At 40.7% G+C, this 16,317-nt stretch overlaps 1 protein-coding gene across 1 annotated transcript in view; it reads left to right on the forward strand.

The window, feature by feature from the left end:
* The first annotated feature begins 6 nt into the window (after positions 1 to 6).
* Positions 7 to 16,317, forward strand: part of PAFAH1B1 (platelet activating factor acetylhydrolase 1b regulatory subunit 1) — a 104,814-nt gene continuing 88,503 nt past the window's right edge. Inside the window, exon 1 of the mRNA XM_006167568.3 lies at positions 7 to 138. The gene's annotated coding sequence lies outside the window, so the exon portion shown is untranslated. The remainder of the gene's footprint in view (positions 139 to 16,317) is intronic.

Genomic DNA, 16,317 nt, shown 5'->3' on the forward strand with positions numbered 1-16,317 from the left:
GGCCCAGCGCGCCATCCTCCCCCTCCCTCCTTCCCTCCCTCCCTCCTTCCTCCCTTCCCTCTCCCTCCCCCCTCCCCTGCCGGTGGATGGGAGTGAAGGACGGAAGAGGCCCTGCGGAGGCGGCGGGGCAGCGCTCCGGTAAGGCGGCAAAGGTCTACGCCCTCCCCTCTGTCTCTTCCACCGCGCTCGGGCTGCTGCGGGCCGGGCCCGGCGGCCTGACGATGTGGCTGCGCCGGTCCCCTCCCTCCCATTCTCCCCTCCCCCTGCCGCTGCCTCCTCCTTCTTCTTCTCTCCTCGCTCTCAAAATGGCGGGGGCGCGCGGCGACGGCCGTTGAGTGAGAGACACGGGAGGAGGGGGGATTGGCCGGGGAGGGCGCTGCCCTCGCTCCCCTGCGCCCTGGCCGGGGTTCCGAGGGTGCTCGGGCCGCCGCGACTCCACCCGCGGCCGTCGCGGAGAAGGGATCGCCCTCCTCCCTTGGTGACTTAGCAAGAAAAGTATTCTTGGGTAGGAAGGGCGTGGGGAGCAGGTCGTTCTCTGATCTTGGGAAAAGAGCTCGGCCCTCCTCCTCTCCCCGGCCGCGGAGGCGAACTCTGCAGTCCCCACCCCACCCGCGCTGGTGGCTCAGGGGCCGAGTTCAGCCCCGCGTCGCCTCGGCACCCACGGGGCCTGCCAGGCGTTCCGTCCCCCACCTGTCCTTAGGATGGGGTTGACCTGAAGAGGATGGCCCACCGCCTCCCTGGACCCTAGTGCGGTGGTCCAGCCTCTGCACCCACTGAGGAGCGGCCGGACCCACCGAACCATCTGCAGCGTCCTCCCACCGACCTAGGCAGGGTTTTCCTTTCTGCCACCGGCTCCTGGAACGGGAGTTGCCTTTTGACGTTAACACTGAGCTTCAAGGCCCTCTGCCATTCCTCCCGCCTAGTCTAATCTCCGCACTCCTTTAGGAAACGCAGTGCTTGCATGTATTTACCCTCTTTAGCCTCCTAGGTGAGAAAATGCCTGTGAGATGGTGGACATATCTAGGCTCTGTCTCTTTAAACATAACAGTAGAGAGATTTTCAGGGTGTGAGATAAGAGAGCAAGGTGCCTTGGTTTTGTTATTCTGCCTTTCTTCAGTGACTTAGCAAGAAACTCCTTGGAAGGAAGGCAGGGAATTTTGTTTTGAGGTTGGAGTTTGTGCTCAGTTCATATCAATCCTTTGGTGAAGAAATTGTGTTTTTGAGGAGAAGGACCAGATCTGTGGTCTCGTTCTTGATGGGCGATGTCATGCCAAAGTCCCCCCCCCCCCCTTTGCAGAAGAGGAGGTCGGGAGAAAATAAAGATACTGGTATTCTCACCTCTACTTAAGCGCACAATCCTTGATATTCATAACGTTCTAAAGGCTAAACAAGAATGTATGCCATTTCGGCAATTCTATATTTGTTTGGGGGCGGGTTGTTTTGTGTGAATTTCTTTTTGAGGCTAGGGCGGAGGACAGTGCTTGGGCCTTTCATACCAGTAATAATGTCATCCCTCCCCTTTTACCACAGTAGTGTTTGCCTAAATTTTTTGTTTTACTGCAGCAGGGCTTGATTGCTGTATGGTCCAATTTCTTAATCAGTAAGATTTCCTTCTTGGGTATGTCTGCAATGATAGAACATTGACTATTTTACTTAAAAAATTATGGTTAAGGCTAGCTTTTAATCTCCAATAGATGTCTTTCAGGACACAGTTTCATAAAATAATTGGCAGTTGCAAATTGCAGTTTTTATTAAAGAAGGCAAAAGAGTAATCTGTATTTAGGATAATTTATTTTTTCAGGTTCTATTATAAATGATCATTGTTTGGATTGTTCAGATAGGGAGTATCTCGTAAAACAAATTTAAATAAAACTGGTATATTTTCTAAAAATCAGAAAGGGAACCCAAATTTTTACTAAAATATTTCTGTATATGTTCCTTTTGAAGAAGGAAGCCCAACTGTGGTACCTCTTTTCCACCTCCTTTAAAAAAAATTGGCTAATATTCGTGGATGCTGTGAACAGCCATTGAGCCGGGAAGACTGGGTGGAGTAAGGGAGCAGAAGCTGTGAAATGCTAGATTGCCCTTTCATAGCGTTTTCCTCTTGCTTATGTTTTGTAAGGTTATTTGATACTAATTATTGCTGCAACAAAGGAATTTCTCTGTAGTAAATCTCATGTTTTCCACCATTTTTTGTAAGATGGACATTGAATGATTGAATTAAAAACAGTATCCCTCTAAAGCAGACTTATTGTCTATTTGTGTGTGTGTGTGTGTGTGTGTGTGTATAAAAAGATAGATACACATGTACCTCATATACATATATTCTTGTTAATGTTCTTATTGTTCTAGTCAAGTTAATATAAATTAATGAATGCCAGAAATATTTGGCAGGAAATAGTAGGTATACTGCAGAAATTAATAAGAATACTACAGATGTTTTAGTTTGCATTAAAACAGTAAAATTTGTGATTTAAAAATAGTGAGCATCAAAGATGAGGAAAAAAGGATAAGATCATTTGCTTTAAAGGTTCTTTATATTATAGACCTTTCCTCCATGTTGCCCCTTGAAAGGGACCTTTTTGTGAGATACTACGGTAAGAGAGTGTAGGTCACTTTAATGTCTATATCACGCATTCACATGAGTAGACATCTTCAAAAGAATTTCTAGTTCTGGTAATGTGATTTTGATGAACATCATGAATGCTTGTCAGTGTGTGTGATATGTTTTTTTACCTTTTTGTTCTTTTAACATGATTAGAAAGTAGAAGGGTTAATATGAAGAATGAGGAAGGTTGGGAATGATAATTTACTATGTGACTGACATAGATCCATTTCTACTATTAGTAGGTTTAAAAGCTCAGTAAGAGTGGTGATTTTTTTTTTTTTTTTTTTTTTTTTTTTGTAGATTTGTTGTTGATCAGGAGCTTAGGATAATTTGGCTTAAATAAGAGAACTTAGTTCCAAAGATGTTTATGTTTCTGATACATGTGGCAGAATCTTTTAATTTGGAGATCAATTTTTTAAAATTCTTCCATAATACTGTATTTATAAAATGTTTTATGATCTTAGGATGAATATAATATAATACAACTTTTTAGTAGACTTATTTCGTATCTGTTTTTTCAGATAAAATATATCCGTAGATGTAAAAAAGATTGGAGATGTTTCTTGGATAGAAAATTTAAGTATTTTGTAATTTTTGGTTTTCTACCTGAACATCTTTGTTTCATTGTCTATAATTTATTTTCTTAAAAGAATGTAAATGTTCCCTTCTTGTATATATACTACACAATAGGTTTTATTTATGTACCTGTATAAGTGACTTTACTTAATGGCTTATATTTTAAGGATCCAGGAAAGTATAAGACCTTACTTTTTGTTTACATGCTGTTCATATATTCACAATTTGTCAGTTTCATAAAGAAGCCATAGAAACTATAGACGTTGTCGACATTAAGATGGAGATGTCTTAAAAAAAATAAACCCAATGCAAAATCTTAGGGCACAGTACATTTTCTAATTCTTCCCATTGAGTTCTAAAGCAGTGAGTCATGCACTCTTTTTGCCAAAGGGACTTGAGGCTCTAGCAGACCAAGTCTGTTAGTGGTCCTAAAAGATTTTTACTTGCCTCTAAGTCTATTATGAAAATACTTCTTTATGACAGGTAACTTCTTTTTTTTATATACTTTAGAAAGAAATAGCTAAGTTTGAATTTGAAATTCTTTGCCACTATTCTCACCTTCTGCAATACAGTGGTTATTCTTTTACTTATTAAGTTGCTCTATTTAAAATAAAACTGATGGTATCCAAGGTGAATTCTGGAAAGAAAAAGCAAGCCTACTCCCCTAAAAATGCTTAGCTGTAGTGAATCCTAGTTGCTGTATGCCAGGCATTTTGAGAAATTTATATTTCATGAAGAAAGATGCTGTATTATGTAAGCCTAATAGTTAACTGCAGTGAAGGCTTTTTGGTTTGTTCTAGCTTTGTTGCTGGTTTGGTATAACTCTGGCTAGTTGTTTCAAGTAGAACCTTAGAGTAATTTTTGCTGCGTATATGTTTTTTAACTCTGGTGCAGCAGTTACAGATTTTAATTGGTATTTGTAAGATATTTTATATTCATTGGTTACGGGCATCATACGTACTTATTGTTTTGATTTGCTATTTTTTCTTTTAAAAAGTGGTGTCTTTTGGGTCAGCCACAGTGGCGCAATGCTCTGTGATGCTGGGAACACATGGGAAAATCCTAAATTTGCATCCCACCATATCCCTGTATACTCCAGGGCTTGCATGTGCTTGTGATCCTGGTGGACTGGAGGTGAAGTTTTGCATGAAGACCCTGTTGGGGGTGCCTCCTTATTTGCTGTCTCTCTCTTATGGAAGAACTAAATAAATAAACTTCAAAAGGTTGTGTCTTTTGGCTGAAGCTTATGTAGTTAGTACATATCTTTGCATTTATCAAGGATACTTCTGGAGTATTGTCCTTTATCATTGTCATAAGCATTTCTCAAAAACTAAATATTGAACTTGGTCCTCATTTTCGTTTATTCTGTCAATTATTTTTTGCAATGCAATAGTATTTTTATGGGTGAGAGAACTGAATTTCAGATAATGTCTTTCTGAAGTCACTTTAGGTTTGTGGCTACAGGTACTGGGTTAGTAGCTACAGTGAAGCAAATTTAGACCCGCTTAGTTAGTTCCTTACATGAACAAACATTTCTCTTTTCTTTTTGTAACCACTAGACTCCTTATCTTTGCTAATTTCTTTTCTACAATAAAATGGTGGCATTTACTGCCTTCCTCATTTAAATTGATACTTATTAACATGGTCTTGTATTGTTGAGTATTTTGTGTATATAGTCCTTAGACATATGAATAGGGACTCCCAGAAAGTGGGTAATATTGCTTTGCTGGTTGTATTAATAAGTAAGTACATACTTGTTGCATTTGCTTGAAAGCAGAGTTATATGAAAGGAAATGTGCTATCCTTAAGTTATTTGTAATAGTTAACTCCAATGATCCCTTGAGAATTAAGGTGACAGAGAAGTGTCTTACGCTACCTTTTCAGAGATTTTATGTTATCCCAGGGAATAGGGTCACATTTCCACAAAATTTTCAGGTATAAGAAGTAAATTAATTCGGGTCAGCAGATAGCATAGCTATTATGCCACTGGACTCCCACATGGTCTACCAAGGTTCAAGTTCCAGACCTGATGGCTTGAAACTCACACCAGGCATGTATGCATGTGTGCCCACGATCCCATGAAGAGAACAGAAGAGAAGGAATTGTGGCATGACCACCCTGTGGGGGGGTGATTTCTTCCCTTCTCTCTTATTGTCTCTCTCTCTCTGTTGAGCACACACACCCTAAGGCAAGAAAAAAAAAAAGGCAAATTAACTCAACTGGAGAAATTACTTATGTGTTTTAATTACCTGCTTTTTGGGGCTCCTATGTTGACAAGAAACAATAGCTAACTGGAGCTGAGATAGTGTCTTTTTTAAAAAATAATTTAAAGAATTATCTGTTCAACTTTATGTATTTATTTCTTTTTTACCAGAGAGAGAAGTGGGGGGAGTGAGAAAGCAAGTCAACAGGTCTAGGACTTGAACCGTGGTCAGCCAAGTGGAAGTCCAGCGCCACACCACTTGCCGGTCCAGAGAGATAGTTTTTTTTTTTTTTTTAAGATTTAATCAATTTTATTATTTTTAATTTGGCCAGAGAGAGACAGATAAGGAGACAGAGGGAATGTGAGAATTTGACCAGAGAGAGACATAAAGAGAGAGAGGGAATGTGAGAAAGTAAGCTGCCAGGTCTGAGACTCAAACTGTGGTCCGTAATGTGGGAGTCCAGTGCCCCAACCACTACGCCACTTGCTGGCCTCAAGGGTGTTTTTTAATAATGATGAAATTGGGGCCAGCATATGGCGTAGTGGGTTACGTCACTGACTCCCACATGACTGACCTGTGTTCAGGTCCCAAACCTGGTGGCTCAAAAATCTCACCAGATGCCTGTGTGTACATGCCCAAGATTCTGGGAGGAGAATGGATTGCGGAATAGCTATCCCCCCGGGAGGTGATTTTTCTTTCCCTTTCTCTATCTATCTCTCTGTCTCTCTCTCTCTCTCTCTGATGAGCACATGCACCCCCTAAGGCAAAAACTTCTTTAAAAGAAAAAGCAGTAAGAAAACTTTTTTGAGGGGGACTAGCAGATGGTGTAATGTTATGTTGCTGGACTCCCACATAGTCCATGATGGTTTGAGTCCTGAGCTAGGTACGTCGGGCACATGTGTGGGTGCGTACCCATAATCTTGAGAAGAGAATGGAGGATAAGGGGTTGCAACAAGGCCATTCCCCTTTGGGGGGTGATTTCTTGCTTCCTCTCTGTCTCTATGGGGAGTGCATGCGCCTTGTAGCAAAAATTTCTCTCAAAAAATTAAAATTAAACTGGGAAATTTAAGCCTTTAAAGCATTTTAGAAAGCTTTATGTTTATTAAAGTTTTATACATTGTAGATTAACCCATTTTTAATCTGTGGCATAAAGAGTCTATATTTTATGGTACTAACGTTTTGTATGCATAATGCTTTTTTTTTTAATAGAGGTTTTTGCTATAGGGCACGTGTGCTCGCCAGAGAGAGAGAGAGAGAGAAAGAGAAAGAGACAGAGAGACAGGAAGCAAGAAATCACTCCCCGGGGGGATGGCCATGCTGCAATCCCTTCTCCATTCTCCTCTTGGGATCTTGGGCATGCACGCATACACTCCCAGTGTGAGTTTAAGCCACTGGGTCCAGGACTGGAACTGCAGTCAACTACATGGGAATTCAGCAACATAGCCATTACACTAACTGCTGGTCCCCTGCATTATTCTTTTTAAAAAGATTTACTTATTTTTTATTTTATTTATTGTTATTCTTTATTCTTCTCTCTTACTGTCTTCTATCTCTCTGGTGAGCACACATACCCTAAGGCAAAAAAACTCAAAACAAACAAAAAAGAGACAGACAGAAAGGGAGAGTGAGAAAACAAGCTGCCGGGTCCATTCAGCCATGTGGGAGTCCACCGCCTCATCTACCATGCCACCTGCCAGCCCAACACAATGAACTTTTTAACCTTTGCATCTTTCCATAATTTTATCAAAAATATTCTGACTACAAAAGAAGGTCCGTGAAGATAATGAGTCAGATTTTTTTTATTATTATTATTTTGGTTAGCCATTACGCTAACTGCTGGTTCCCGACACAATGAACTTTTTAACCTTTGCATCTTTCCATAATTTTATCAAAAATATTCTGACTACAAAAGAAGGTCCGTGAAGATAATGAGTCAGATTTTTTTTATTATTATTATTTTGGTTAACTTTTTTTTAAGGATGGAGAAAGCTGTATGTTCAGCATTATGAGAGAAAATTAAATGAGCTATTGACTGAAACCATATTTGAATATTTTCAATTCTAATGCTAGGGACCTGCAGATGGCATAATGGTTATGTTGCTGGACTCCCATGTAGTCATCTGTGGTTTGAGTCCAGAACCTAATGGCCAAAAAAACACGGGGCTCTTGTACATACGTGCCCAAAATCCCAAGAGGAGGATGGCGGAAAAGGGATTGCTGTGTGGCCATCCCCCCTGGGGGATAATTTTGCACTTTTTGTCTCTCTGGTGAGTTCATGTACCTTATAGCAAGAATCTTTTTAAAAAATCTAATTTACTAGCCATGTCTCTTGGCCGAGAGCCTCAGTTTTCTTACTTAAAAATGGATGATGTTGACAGTATCTAACTCATAAGGTATTTGTGACTATCAAATGATGAATCCTCAGCAAATGTTTATTATCATTAGGGTCTCCCTTTTTTCCTTAAAGGAAGAAAAGTAGCATACTGTTTAATTATTTAACTATACAGTCATTAATATTATTATTCTCGCAGTTCTTATTTTGATTACCAGAAGACACATGTACCTGCCAGAGAGAGACAGAGCAAAAGAGAGGGAGAAACTACCCCCTCAGTGGAGTGTGGTCACGCTGCAATTCCTTCTCCATTTCTTTGCCCTGTAGGGATTTTGGGAATGCACACACATGTTCTGAACATGATTTTCAAGCTGCCAGGGCTGGGGTTCCAACCATGGTCAGCTATGTGGGAATTGAACTCCTTTAACCACTAAGCTGTGGGGCCAGCCCCGTTTTAAGTATTGGAGAATTGTTTCTCCTGTGATATCTATTATTGTATCTGAAACCCATGATATCTCCAAAGTTTCTTGGTGGGCAGGAAGGGCTATGTAAGTCAATGCTAAATGGAAGAATCCAGACTTTTTAAAATATGAAATTATGTTATAAACAAGCATTTTATTTAACTGTGAAGTACAGTTGACATTTATTTTAGCAATCAGATTTTTGTTTAATTTTAAAATATTAATTATATTTTCCTTTTTTGAAAATTAACTTTTCTTCCTCCCCCCCCCCCCCGCAGGTTTTTGCTTTCGTGTGCATTCACCAGACAGACAGAAAAAGACAAAGAGACAGGAAGCGAGAAATTACCCCCCAGTGGGGATGGCCACACCACAATCCCTTCTCCTCCATTCTCCTCTTGGGATCCTGGACATGCACGCACACGTGCCTGGCGTGAGTTTTAAGCCACCAGGTCTGGGACTCTAACCGTGGTTGACTACATGGGAGTCCAGCAACATAGCCATTACGCTAACTGCTGGTCCCAACTTTTCTTCCTTTGAACATTTTTTTAAAATATTAATTTGCTATAGGGCATGTATGCTCACTGGAATGGGGGGAGAGAGAGAAAGCACCGCCAAAGGGGAATGACCATGCTGTAGTCCATTCTCCTCCATTTCTCCCTCCCGTTGGGATTTTAAGCATCAACACATATGCCCTTGTGTTTTTGAAGCCTCTGGGACTGACTACACAGTCAGCTACATGGGATTCAGCTACTCTTAACCACCTCACTGTGGACTGATCCAACTCTTTTTTTTTTTTTTTTTTCCTGGAGGGGTTTTTGCATGCACTCGCCAGAGAGACAGAAAGCGAGAAATCATCCCCCAGGGGGAATGGCCACGCCGCAATCCCTTCTCCATTTTCTTCTTGGGATCTTGGGCATGCACACACAGCAAACATCTATTTAGCTATATCATATCCTAAGCAGATATGGTTGTTAGCCCCTGCCCGCAAAGATTTTAAAGTTTATAAATCCATATTTAAAGGTGTGTGTGTGTATGTGTGGAGAGAGAGAGAGAGAGAGGGGTGTGGTATAAGTAAAATATGTACTTGGTGATAGAAATCTTCTCTAAGATATGGCTTGAACCTTTTGGAAGACAGTTTGTTACATTGTTTGGGATCAGTGGGGAGGATATTCTAGGTAGAAGAAGTAATTTGAACACAATTTCACAATCTTAAGTACAAATTGGTTGGCAAGGGAAGCTCTGTATAGTTCAGTACGGCTGGAGTAATGGATGAGAGTGAAAGAGTATGTACCGTGACCTGGCCTGTAAAACAGGGTGGCACATGGACCATCTGGATTGAAATTTTCAGTTAAAAATAGAAATTTCCAGCTCCATCTTGTTCTTCACACAAACAGAATTTTCATAAACCACTGCTTTGATCAGTGGGGTACCAGTGGAGAATTTTAAAGTTATGATAATTGACATCATTAGATTTACCTTCTAGAAAAGCAACTGTCAATGTCGTGGATCATGTAACTTTGGAGGCCGATAGACCCTGTGGTTTAAGTGGAAGTGTAGAGGTTGATAGTTTAAGTGGAAGTAGAGGTTGAAAGAATAAATTTGAGAGGAATTCATTCAGTATGTGTAAAATTAGTTGGATATAGAGAATGAGGAATTGATTAATTTTATTTATTATTTTTCAAAGGGCCAGCCAGCGGTGTGGTGGTTAAGGTGGCAAGATCCCACAGCAACTGTGCTGAAGTGCTAAAAGGTGCTCTAGACAGAGGACAGTGGGAGTGGAGTCATAAGTCAAAGTGGGGAGAGAGAAGGCATAGTTTATAAGGGGCTCAGTGTTACTGAAGTGTAAGGTAGGGCTTGATGAGAAATAAAACTTGAAATGTGGGCAGGGCCTAGATATAGCTGAAGACCTGTAAACTGTACTATTGTGGACTTTAGGAAATAAGGAGGTAGCCTAGTGACATGGTTTAGAGCCCAGATTGGGGTGCCTAGGTTTCTGGGTTCAACTTCCAGTTTTGCTGCTTATGTAGCTGTGTTACATTGAGCTAGTTAAATTCTACTAGATTTTTGTAAGGATTAAATGAATATTTGTGAGGCAGCTGGTGTGATGGTGGTATGGCGTTAATGCAACTGGATCCCACATGGCTCATTGCGTGGTTAGAGTCCTGGACCTGGTGGCTTGAAAAACACTGGGCGTGTGTGCATGCGTATCCAAAATCCTAAGAGAAGAGTGGAGGAGAAAGGATTGCAGTATGGCCATACCCCCTGAGGGGTGTTTTCTCACTTTCCAGCTCTCTCTCTGTCTCCCACTGTCTGTCTCTGGCTAGTACATGTGCCCTATAGCAAGTTTTTTTTTTTTTAAAGATGAGGGAGAGCCAATGAAGGATTGGTTTTTTTTTTGTTTGTTTTTAGTTTTTGCTTTTTTAAACGAGTTCATCTGATCCTCTTGCCTCAGCCTTCTGAATACCTGTTTTTTTTTTTTTAAGAATTATTTATTTTATTTTATTTTATTTTATTTTGACCAGAGAGGGACAGAGAGAGAGAGAAAATGAGAAAGCAAGCCAGGTCTGAGACTTGAACTGTGGTCGGCCATGTGGGAGTCCAACGCCTTTAACCTCTACACCACCTGCCAGCCCCACTGGGAATAGAATGCATGCCATTACATGATCAGTGGGGTACCAGTGGAGAATTTTAAGTTTTGATAATTGACATCATTAGATTTACCTTTTAGAAAAGCACCTGTCAATGTTGTGGCCTCAGCCATTATTTGGTCGTATCTGCCATCACATTTGCTGTGGCTGGGCAGGGTTTTTTTGGAGAGTTTTTTTTTTTTTTTTGGTGGGGTGGGCAGGGTTTTTTTGGAGAGTTTTTTTTTTTTTTTTTGCTTGCTATAGGGTGCGTGTGCTCGCCAGACAGAGACAGACAGAGAGACAGAAAGTGAGAAATCACCTCCCCCCAGGGGTCATGGCCATGCTGTAATCCTTTCTCCTCCATTCTCCTCTCTGGATCTTGGGCACGCACGCACACGCGCCTGGCGTGAGGTTAAGCCACTGGGTCCAGGACTCGAACTACGGTCGACTTCGTGGGAGTCCAGTGACATAACTGTTACGCTAACTGCTGGTCCCAAGGGCAGGGTTGTTTTTAAATAAAGAAATGATATTGTCAGATGGTATTTTAGATGAATATTAACAGGCTGAATCTATTTAGGGAGACCATTGAAATTACTAGTTCAAGAAAGAAATGATGTAGTAAGGATGGAAAGAAAAACAATTCGAATATTGAGGTAAACTTGGCAAAATAAAGTAATCGATTGGATATAATGGAGGAAAAAAGAGTCATGGTTGATTCTCACATAAAGTATTATCAATAACATTTCTAAAGAACTTTGAATCTTAGATGTCTTCTAAGCCAGAGATATTTGGTGGTTTGGGGTTATATTATGATAGTTCCATCAAAAGGAGAACTAAAGGCTCAAGACAGTTTTTTTCATCTCTCTAAATTTATAGACACTTGCTATTTAATTGCCAGAGATCATTTGTGCTTATCAGAGAGGGAGAAAGCAATACCTCTTGAGGTGTGGCTAAGCTGCAGCCTTTTCCCTCCTTTTCTCTGCCTTTCAGGATCTGGAGCACACACACAGGCCTAGAGTATTTTTTAAGCTACTAGGGCGAGGATTTGAACTACAGACAGCCATGTGGGATCTAGGTCCCTATATATATATTTTTTTCTTTTTAAAAATTATCTTAATTTACATTTAATCACGTTCATCTTTACAGTGTACAACATTGCTCCTTCCAACATGAATATGATGTATATCAGTCACGATGAAGACATTACTATATATATTATCATCAGCAAATAACTTTTCATTTTTTGTCAATTCAACATACTTCTTTTCCTTTCCCTGTTCTCCTCTCTCCCTCCCTTCATTACCCTCACCCCATATTACCCCTATCTTCACTTTCTCTAATATCTACCATTGCCTTCCTAGCTTCTAGACCTTACAAACTCTCAGTTTTTGCTATAGCACACAGTCGGTGTATATTTATATATATTTTTTTCCTTTTCCCCCCACATTTTATTGATTCACAAAATTTCCTAAATAATCTACCTACTTTAAATAGCAAACTCTGCTGATATATACATATCTATGAATGCATGTCTTACTTAAGGCATGAAACTCTTGAGTAGAATGAATACACTATAAGGTAGCACCTAGCTGATGCTATATAGTATACTACAGTCATTAATTATGTATTTTTACTATATTTTTTAATTTCAAGGAAAGCAGATTTAACTTTAATAAATCAAAGAAATGCTAAGGAAGTATGCTTAAAACTTAAAGCCAGGAAACAGGTTGGGATTCTGTTCAGATAGTGGGTACGTGAACCTATCGGCAGCTCAAGACAAGACAAAAATCCTTAAAATCAGAAAACAAAGCCTAGGAAAAAAATCAGTGTTTTAGTCAAAAGTCATAAAATTCCTTTTCACTGGTTCAGTCTCATGTACTTTATCTTTTGTTGTGATTCAGTTTTCCCAATTAAATTCTGGGATATAATATTCAACTCCAGACTTGTCCCCACGATTAAGTTGGCTGTTTTCTTAGTTTTTGAAGTCTTATTTTTGTGTGACTGTATTTAATTTTCCTGGTATAGCACTCCCAGCAGAATTTCTTGGAGATCTGGTCTGGTGCTGGTAAGTTCTTTCAGGTTTTGTTTATCTGAGAATGTTCTTGTCTTTTCTTCCCATATGAAGGGTAATCTTGTCGGGTACAGTACCCGTGGTTGCAGTTGCTTTTCCCTTAACACTGTGAATATATTTTCCCATTCTTTCTTCACTCTCATTGTTTCCAATGAGAGGTCTGCCGTTAGTCTGATGGGATATCCTTTGTAGATAACTTGACGTTTCTCTCTTGCCAATCTTAGTATCTTTGTCTGTGGTTTTGGTCAATCTGGCTATAATGTGTCTTGGAGAAGATCTTCTTGGGTCGATTCTATTTGGGGTCCTTTGTATTTCTTGGGACTGGATCTTTGAATACTTCTCTAGGTTTGGAAAGTTTTCCTCCAGGATTTCATGGAATAGATTGTCAATGCCCTTATGGGTCTCTTCCCCTTCTGGGATACCATTTATCTGGATGTTTGGACGTTTGATGGTATATAGTATTTCTCGTATAGTATCCTCATGTTTTTGGACACTTTTCTCAGTCTTCATGGTGGATTTTTCTTTTCTTTTCTTTTTTTGGAGAGACTTTTGCTATAGGGTGCGTGTGCTCGACAGAGAGACAGAGACAGAGAGACAGAAAGCGAGAAATCACCCCTCAGGAGGAATGGCCACGCTGCAATCCATTCTCTTCCATTCTTCTCTCAGGATCTTGGGCATGCACAAGGTGTGCAGGAGGAGGTGATCTGCAGTCTCTCTTCTGTTCTCTTCTCACTCTTTGTGCATCAAGATCAGTGGGAATAGAGGAATATTCTGACCCCAGCTATACTCAGATGTTTAGATCCTGTTCACTTGGACCTATCTAGACAGTGAATAAAGGCTGAGAAGACAATGAGTAAAGACAAAAAATAGAAAAGAATTAAAGAAAAAGAAGAAAATATAAAATAATAAAAAAGTATGATAAAAAACTGTAGATTTTAATATTAAAATGCAAAAATTGAAAACTGTGTGGTGCTGTGCGCTGCGCAAAAGCACTAGTTCAAAGCTGAAGTTCAGGATCAACACAATAAAGGGACTTGAAAGCCCAGAGAATACTTTACTTTAAAAAACAATAAAAGCAATTAAAAAATTAAAAGACTCAGAGAGACTCAGAGAGACAGAGAGAAATGGAGGCAAAGAGACAGGAAACACCTAACTGCTGCCATATAGGACCAGCCCTTTGTGTAATGAACTTTTTTTTTTTTTTTTTTTTTGGGGGGGTTTTTTCGCTATAGGGCATGTGCGCTCGCCAGACCGTGCACTCGCCAGAAAGAGACAGAAAGTGAGCAATCATCCAGGGGTATGGCTACGCCGCAATCCCTTCTCCTCCATTCTCCTCTTGGGATCTTGGGCATGCACAAAAACGTACCCGGCGTGAATTTAAGCCACCTGGTCTGGGACTCAAACTGTGGTCGACAACATGGGAGTTCAGTGACATAACCATTATGCCAACTGCTGGACCCCTGGTATATCTTTTTGAATATATATACACATATCTTTTATTTTATTTTTTAAGGTTTTTGTTTTGTTTTTACCATATTGAGCATGCACTTGCCAAAGAGACAGTGAGAGGGAAAGTGAGAAATCACCTACCAGAGGGATGGCCATGTCACAGTCTCTTTTCTATTCTCCTGGGATAGCGGGCTCGCATGCACAGGTGCCCAATGTGATTTTTAAGCCACAGGATCTGGAACTCTAACCATGGTCAGCTATGGAGGAATCTAGGACCTTAACCACCATACCACCTACTGGCCCCTATATTACATCTTTTGTATTGAGATTGTGATTATAAACATAATAGCACCATGATAATACTGTAAAATTTTTAAGCAACTACAGAATCACAGACTAATTAAAAATCTGTTAAATCCAATTTAAAATTTTTTTCTTGGGACCAGCAGATGGCATAGTGGTTATGTTTTACTGTAAGGCACATATGCTCACCAGAAAGAGAGACAGAAAGTGAGAAATAACTCCCCAGGGGGATGGTCACGCCGCAATCCCTTCTCCATTCTCCTCTCGGGATCTTGGGCACGCACGCACACGCGCCCGGCGTGAGTTTTAAGCCACTGGATCCAGGGCGCAAACCACAGTGGACTACGTGGGAGTCCAGCGACATAGCCATTACGCTAACTGCTGGTTCCCGCCACCCAATCAATTTATTTTTGAGAATTATTTTATTTAACTTATTTATTTTTAATTTGACCAGAGAGAGACAGAGTAAGAAAGAGTGAGAGAGAGGAAAAGTGAGAGAGCAAGCCTCCAGGTCCAGGACTTGAACTGTGGTCGACCATATGGGAGTCCAACACCCTTAACCATCATGCCATCTCCCTGCCCCCTTGCCATTCAGTTTTATAAAAAGGAGGAAAACTATATTAAAATTGGACATTTGGAACTTTCTTAAATTGGAGTTTTCCCTAGTTCTTAATAAAATGATTAATTAAATGGGTAGGAGTGGTATTTTAAATCTGTGTCCAGAATTGTGGCATGTGTTATATATAATACCTGTCATTTAAGCTGTTGTAGGACCCATCATATCTCTTGTACAGACAGTTAAGGATTTTTTTTTTTTCTAAGTTTTTATGATAGACTATGGGCGCTTGCCCTACATGTGCTTGCCGTAGAGCTAGAGAGAGAGAGAGGGACAGTGAGAGGTAAAGTGAGAAATCTCTCCCCCACCCCGGGGGTTGGGGGGAGTGACCATGCCACAATCCCATCTCCTCTTGGGATCCTGAGCATTCATGCACATGTGCCCAGCATGATTTTCAAGTCACCAGGTCTGGGATTCAGACTGCAGTTGGCTATGTGGTAGTCCAGCACCTTAACCACTATGCCACCCGCTAGCCCCGAGATTTTTTTTTTTCTTTTTAAAAAATTATTTATTTGGGACCAGCATATGACATAATGGTTATGTCGCTGGACTCCCATGTAATCATCTGTGGTTCTAGCATCTAGCAGCTTAAAATTCAAGCCGGGCCTGTGTGTGCATGTGACCAAAATCTCAAGAGGAAAATGGAGGGGAAGGGGTTGCTGTGTGGACATTCCCACCACACTTATTCAGGAATGAGTGATTAGTGCTTGAAATAGTGACAGTGAAGGTTGATGACCTAGAATAAAGTCTAGGAGGCAGAGTGTGATGGGGAGAGGGAAGTGTAGGCACATCCATTTTTTTCGGAAAGGTTTTTTGTTTGTTTGTTTGTTTGTTTGCTATAGGGCATGTGCACTCGCCAGGAAGACGAGAGAGACAGACAGAAAATGAGAAATCACACCCCGGGGGGATGGCCACACCGCAATCCTTTCTCCTCCATTCTCCTCTTGGGATCCTGGGCACGCTACACAAGCGCCCGGTGTGAGTTTAAGCCACCGGGTCCGGGACTTGAACCATGGTCGAGTACATGGGAGTCCAGCAACATAGCCATTATGCTAACTGCTGGTCCTGCC

The sequence above is a fragment of the Tupaia chinensis genome, unplaced genomic scaffold (genome assembly GCF_000334495.1).
Source record: "Tupaia chinensis unplaced genomic scaffold, TupChi_1.0 Scaffold144899_1, whole genome shotgun sequence".
NCBI classification, from domain to species: Eukaryota; Metazoa; Chordata; class Mammalia; order Scandentia; family Tupaiidae; genus Tupaia; species Tupaia belangeri.